Source organism: Leptinotarsa decemlineata, unplaced genomic scaffold, assembly GCF_025532065.1.
Source record: "Leptinotarsa decemlineata unplaced genomic scaffold, Ldec_3_MD MMD2_tig00000505_RagTag_RagTag, whole genome shotgun sequence".
Lineage (NCBI taxonomy): Eukaryota > Metazoa > Arthropoda > Insecta > Coleoptera > Chrysomelidae > Leptinotarsa > Leptinotarsa decemlineata.
This window is the reverse complement of record NW_027412549.1, coordinates 9,635,726-9,642,606: the sequence shown is the minus strand read 5'-3', so window position 1 is coordinate 9,642,606 and position 6,881 is coordinate 9,635,726. Positions and strand designations below refer to the sequence as shown.

Sequence of the window (6,881 nt, the reverse complement as noted above, 5' to 3'; positions counted from 1 at the left end):
ATATGAAAAAAAGTTACTCACGCACTGCACAAAATTCGCAAAATAAATATTAGAGACGTTAATTACTGCCGTAGACGCCGAAACACCAACGAGCCGTAAATTAAATGCGATTAAAAAATGTACTAAACCAAAAATTATTTTCGTTCGTAACAACTTCACCCTTTCAAGGCAAGTTTCGAACATAAACTGAAGCTTTATATTTAATGAATAAACACCTCAGGAACCTCCGCCTATGATTTTACGAGTTTTACGACCGTTTTATGACTTGGGCCCTCATTTTGTGCTATCGACAAATTATGAACGGACTATAGTATTTCTAAAAAACCGTTTGATGTTATGGACGATTTTGTTTCGAAAAAAAATGGACCGATCAAATAATATTACTGAAATATTCTCCCAGTTTGGCAAAAATGAGTTAGAAATATAATTGATAAAATGTTCAAATCAAGGATGAGTGAATCATCAAATTGGTCATGACTTTCATCGGTAGTGATGGTTTAAAATTATTTTTAAAAATATATTCCTAAAGGAAAAAATGTTATAAAGGTAAATTTACTAATTTGAGAAGATCCTTTACCTAACGTAGTAGATTCAGTTCAAATAATGGATAATATGTTTGCTATTCAGACAATTCAAAAAATCCTGTCGAAATATTCAACAGAGATACATGCCTATAGTCGATAAAAATTTTACAAATGCAAACTGCCACTTTCTAATTCACAAATTTTGAGAGTTCGAGAATTTAAATAAACGAAGAGGATAGATATCCTTCCAATGTATATCATTCCTTTCCAAATCTGCATTCTTGATCGAAATATTCCACGTATCATAACAACTTCATAACTAACACACCGTTGGCTGGAAATGCTGGATTTCCTTCTATTGTAGACTGCAGGGTATTTATAATTAAAACTCTTCACGTCCACTCAATATACAATACAATATATTTCCGAATAATGAATAATACGCATTATCGTATTTTACATTCCAACTTAAAAAGGCGATAAGGTTTTTGCCTTGCGTTACTCATCTTCGCGTTCACCGATGAGTCGTAATAGAAATACTGGATGTCGGCAATACGGGATGTCCGCACGGCCATCCTGTGAATCTTTCGTCCTCGAAAGGATAGTCTGAAACAAAAGAAACAATTGAGATTTTTATTATGTTTTATTCTACCATAATGTGGTGCCTCGGGTGGCAATCATTGAAGTCCCTATGATGGCGATCAATTAGTGCCAAGATAGCGATCTCTACTGCCAAAGATGGCGATCGGTTTGGTGCCTAATATGGCGATCTCTAGTGCCTAAGATGGCGATCTCTAATGCCCAAGATGGCGATCTCTAATGCCTAAGATGGCGATCTCTAGTGCCTAAGATGGCGATCAGTTTAGTGCCTGAGATGGCGATCTCTAATGCCTAAGATGGCGATATCTAATGCCTAAGATGGCGATCTCTAATGCCTAAGATGGCGATCTCTAATGCCTAAGATGGCGATCTCTAATGCCTAAGATGGCGATCTCTAATGCCTAAGATGGCGATCTCTAATGCCTAAGATGGCGATCTCTAGTGCCTAAGATGGCGATCTCTAGTGCCTAAGATGGCGATCTCTAATGCCTAAGATGGCGATCTCTAATGCCTAAGATGGCGATCTCTAATGCCTAAGATGGCGATCTCTAGTGCCTAAGATGACGATCTCTAATGCCTAAGATGGCGATCAGTTCAGTTATCGTTTTTAATATTTACCTTAGAAATTTTGAATTTTGAAAGGCTTTATATCCTCCAAGCAGACAACTCCTTCGTATGGTCGGCTGGAACGTTCAGTGTGAATATCCTCTCTCACTTGATACCTATCGTTTGCTAGAACCTCTACTATCTTGAAGGGGCCGCGAAATTTTGGAAGTAACTTCTTACTTTCATTGTTGGCCGGGAAACTTGTTACTTTTGTTAATACTAGATCCTCAACTGAGAAAAATTTTGGAGGACCACGTCTTTTGTTGAATGCCACATCTTGCTCGATTCTATTTTTCTCTAGGTTTTTGGCAGCTTTTCTCCTGATTTTTGTGACGTCTAATTCTTCTTCTGATGAATGATGAAGATCAGTACCTGTTCTCAACTGGTACCCAAATAGCAGTTCTGCGGGCGTATATTTTGTGATACGGTGTTTTGTAGAATTGATTCCCTGTTGAATCTCAATTATTTTGTTATCCCAATCATTTTTGCTGGTTTGTGCGCCAGATGTTGCCAGAGCATCCACAATCGTTTTATTCATACGATCAGCTTGTCCATTTGCTCTGGGCATCCCGACAGCTGTTGTGAATAACCGTATTCCATTGACGACAGACCATTCTTTGAATTCAGTTGAGGTGAAAGCCGACCCAGGATCTGTTATTATACGTTTTGGGTTTCCCAGAAGTGAGAATAATTCTTGAAGAGCATCAATTGCACATTTGGAAGATGTATTTGCAACTGGCTTGATACAGGTATATTTTGAAAACCCGTCCACAATGACGAGGATGTATTTATTACCATTCAAGGTTTCGACAAATGATCCAAGATGATCCACATGCAGCGTATGGTGTGGTCTAGCGTACTTGGGAATAGAATGCAAATAACCAGGCTTTTTGCCACCATGTTCTTTGTAATATAAGCAATAAAGACACGAATTAATATATTTTTTTACGAACCGGTTCATTTTAGGAAACCAGTAGGCTCGTTTAATCCTATCGATTGTTTTGTCGTAACCAAAATGACCAATATCATCATGGTTTGCTTTAGTGATTTGCCACCTACACAATTTTGGAACAAACAGTCTTCTACCTTGTTGCGTAATTCGATAAACCTTATTTCCGCGAAGATCGTAATCATTGAAAATATCTTTGTGTTCGATACTATTGCCGCTTAATAAAATCTCTTTAATTTGATTGATTTGATCATCTAAGCTTTGAGCCTCTCTTAAATAATCGTTTTCACTTATTACGGATATTTGCATTTTTTGGGATCAAGGTCACGAAAATTTCGACTTAATGCATCAACGTGCTGCATTTGATGACCTGCCCTATGCTCGAGTTGAAACGTGAAATCTTGTAAAAAAAGAATCCAGCGAGCAACGCGGGGAACAAGTGTCTGCTTATTCCACGCATTTTTCACTGCATTGCAGTCTGTGAAAATAGTAAACATATGTCCCGGCAAATAATAACGGAATCTGTTGAGGGTTTTTACAATTGCAAGCAATTCTAACTCAAATGAATGATAATTTTTTTCAGGTCCAGTAGTTTGTTTACTGAAGTAGGCAATAGGTTTTTCTAAATTGTCTTGTTTTTGAGTCAAAATTCCAGCAAAACCATCACGGCTAGCATCAGTATAAACAAGTACAGGCAATTTCGGGTTGAAAATTGCCAGTATTGGTTTGGAACATATTTTCACTTTTAAAGAGTCTATTATTTTTGTATGGTTTTCATTCCATTCCCAGCTAGAGTCTTTTTTCAAAAGTTTTGTTAGTGGTGCAGACAGTCGAGCAAAATTTTTAATGAATTTCCGGAAGTAGCCAACTAAACCCAAAAATTGGCGCAATTGATGTTGATTCTTTGGGTATGGAAAATTTTCGACAGCCTCTATTTTTGAACTAGAGGGTGATATTTTATTCAAAGATATTTCATAACCTAGATATTTAATTTTTTTCAGCATAAATGATGATTTGTTTAGTTTTATTGTCAAACCGTATTCTTTTATTATTTCTAAAACCATTTGTAAAATATTTAGACCATCTGAAATAGTTTTTGAAGGTATGAGTAAGTCATCAAGGTAAGGTATAACATTATAATTACGTAAAGGTGAGAATATTTCATTCATAAATTGTTGAAAGATAGACGGGGCATTACATAATCCAAATGGAACTCTAGTATATTCATAATGTCCTTCCGGTGTCACAAATGCAGTAAACGGAATAGAATTTGATTCCATTGGAATTTGGTGATAACCAGAAGCTAAATCGATACTCGTAAAGTATTCAAAACCTGATAAATTATCAATAATTTCCTCTATTATAGGCATTGGAAATTTATGTTTTACAGTTATTTTATTGAGTGCCCTATAATCAACCACTAGTCTTTTCTTATTATCACTTTTATTTACTAACAAAGCTGGACTGGAATAAGGTGATCTACTTTCTCGAATAATGTTCGCATCTAGCAAGTCCTGTATGATTGTTCTAAAGGTTGATTTATCTTTTTCGGCAACACGATATGGTCTATGAGTAACTGGCTTCGTCGTGGTTAATTCTATAGATAATGAAACTGAATGCGCTTCACCCACTTTTTTTACTGACTCGAACACACATGTTTCATAAGACATCAACAATTCATAAAAAGCATTTAAATCAGATGAGGACATTTGTCCATGGTTGATGTTTCGTAGCCACTCAGGAATATCACGTTTGTTCAAAAAGTTCAGAGAATCATCAAATCTGTAATACATAATATTGGGGTTTTCTGTAAAGTTTGTACCTATCAAAATGTCAAAATTGAATCTGGAATTGTCGATAACATAATATTCAATATCTAAATTAACTTCATCCACTTGTGTTTGGGCGTTAACATATTGATTAACTGTAACACCATCCCCTAAAAATCCTGATAAAATAACGGGGTTGTCGAGATCCTGCACCTCCAATTTGAGTTTTTGTGCAACAGATAATTTAATAATTGAGCAATCGCTACCACAATCTATGAACGCTTCGCATTCATTTCCGTTGAGGGTAATTTTTTTATTAAATTTTGACTGTGGCTTGGAATTTTCAATACGGTTTATATGTTCGGTTTTTTTGAAACTATTTCTCGAGCCTTTGTGATTTTCTGAATTTTTCTTTGAATTCTTATATTGTTTTTTGAGACAATTTAGTTCAATGTGACCTTTTAAATGACAAAAATTACAAATTTGGTATCTATGGTGACAATTAGAACGGTCATGGCCTGATTTTCCGCATGACATACATATTTTGACTTTATTTTCATGAGAAAAATGTTTACTAATAGAAGGTTTGAAATAACTTGGACCCGCTTGCATCATTGAGGTCCGAGATCTAGGATGCGGATCAGAAACTATGTTATTATTCCCTGGGGCATTTGGCAAAGTGTGAATTTTATTTTTCAAATATGCTCCCAGCATGTTAGGATCTACCATGTTGGAAGCTTCAATAGCTGCCGTTATATTACTATCATTGATAGCTCCACAAATCAAAGAAACTTTATCAGCGTCAGAAAATTTCACTTTTAATTTGTCGATTTTAGCTATATGTTCAAAGTAAAAATCATATAACGAACAACCCTCAGTTGGCCTATGATTTACTAAGTCCATTACTAGCTTGAATGCATTTCGGCTAGGCTGAAAAGTTGATATGAAAATATTTTTCCAATTTTCCCAAGTAAACTGTGACCAACTCAACTCGCTTTCTATATAGTTATCCAACCACAGCTTGGCATTACCTTTTAGTTTATTTGAAGCTTGAAAAATCATCAAATTATCTGGCCACTTGTACAAGTTAGCATTATATTGAATGATCTCTATCCAATCATTGATGTCCGTTGTTTTTGGATCAAACTCTGGTATCATTGAGAAAATAATAAAACTTGTACCTGTTTGTACTGAAGATGCCTCCATTCTTGGTTGGTAAATTGGTGGGGTATAACTTACATTTTCTCGGTGGATTTTCGATTTCCTATTGGTTTTACGTCTATAATACTCATCATCACTTGATGTCGAACTATCCTCTGAAGACGATGACGATGGTGACCGATGACGAGGTTTCTTTCGGTGTCGTCCCATATTTGAGAATCCAACTTCAGTGGCACTGGCACAAAACACAACTATACGTTCTTAACCACTTCTGATGTAGACTGCAGGGTATTTATAATTAAAACTCTTCACGTCCACCCAATATACAATACAATATATTTCCGAATAATGAATAATACGCATTATCGTATTTTACATTCCAACTTAAAAAGGCGATAAGGTTTTTGCCTTGCGTTACTCATCTTCGCGTTCACCGATGAGTCGTAATAGAAATACTGGATGTCGGCAATACGGGATGTCCGCACTATGAACCTGAAAAACATAAATGCTGGTTAAAAAAATATATTGATTTGATTATTGAGCTGAAGTTGAGTCTTTATTTATATCCATTTTTTTTTTCAGTTTTCCTTTGTAACAAATGAGTTATCTGCCTTTTTGGTCGAAATATTCCACGTATCATAACAACTTCACAACAACACACCTTTGGCTGGAAATGCTGGATTTTTTTCTATGAACCTGTAAAACATAATTGCCAATTGATAATAATATATTGATTCGATTATTGAGCTGAAGTTGAGTCTTTATTCATATCCATTATTTTTTTTCAATTTTCAACTCCAGAAAAGAATAGTTCAAAAAGGATAGCAACTATCAGTATTGTGAGTATGTATCCACCAATTACTTGCAGAGTATATTGAATAATTTTGAAGGCCGTTTCTTTTATCATGTGGTAACATTACTATATTCTAAACCGTAACAGATTCGAAGATGATTGAATGGAAAAAAGGTAGTAACTGTCATTGGAAACAATATAATGGTCGAAAAAAATTTACGATGACTATTGCCCTTGTCGAATTATACGGGAAAAGCCAAAATTTCTGTTTTTCGTTTTTCCGAATGGAATTGTTATTTCGGAGAATATCAAAAAATGGAAAAAAATGTTATTGTATTCGAAGTGTACTATAACGTTGTAATAATGAATATTCGATAAACGTTTCGTGTCAACATGTCCACCATCAACTTTTTCAAATACTCACCTGTCTTTTTTATTAGGTATAGATATTGATAAGGAATAAATTTACAATCCAAGGG

At 35.2% G+C, this 6,881-nt stretch overlaps 1 long non-coding RNA gene across 1 annotated transcript; it reads left to right on the top strand.

Annotated features, from left to right (window-relative positions):
- Positions 1-366: 366 nt before the first annotated feature.
- Positions 367-6,361, top strand: LOC141481767 (uncharacterized). Its single transcript, XR_012465159.1, has 2 exons — positions 367-546; positions 6,192-6,361. It is a non-coding gene; the product is annotated as an uncharacterized lncRNA (long non-coding RNA).
- Positions 6,362-6,881: the final 520 nt, after the last annotated feature.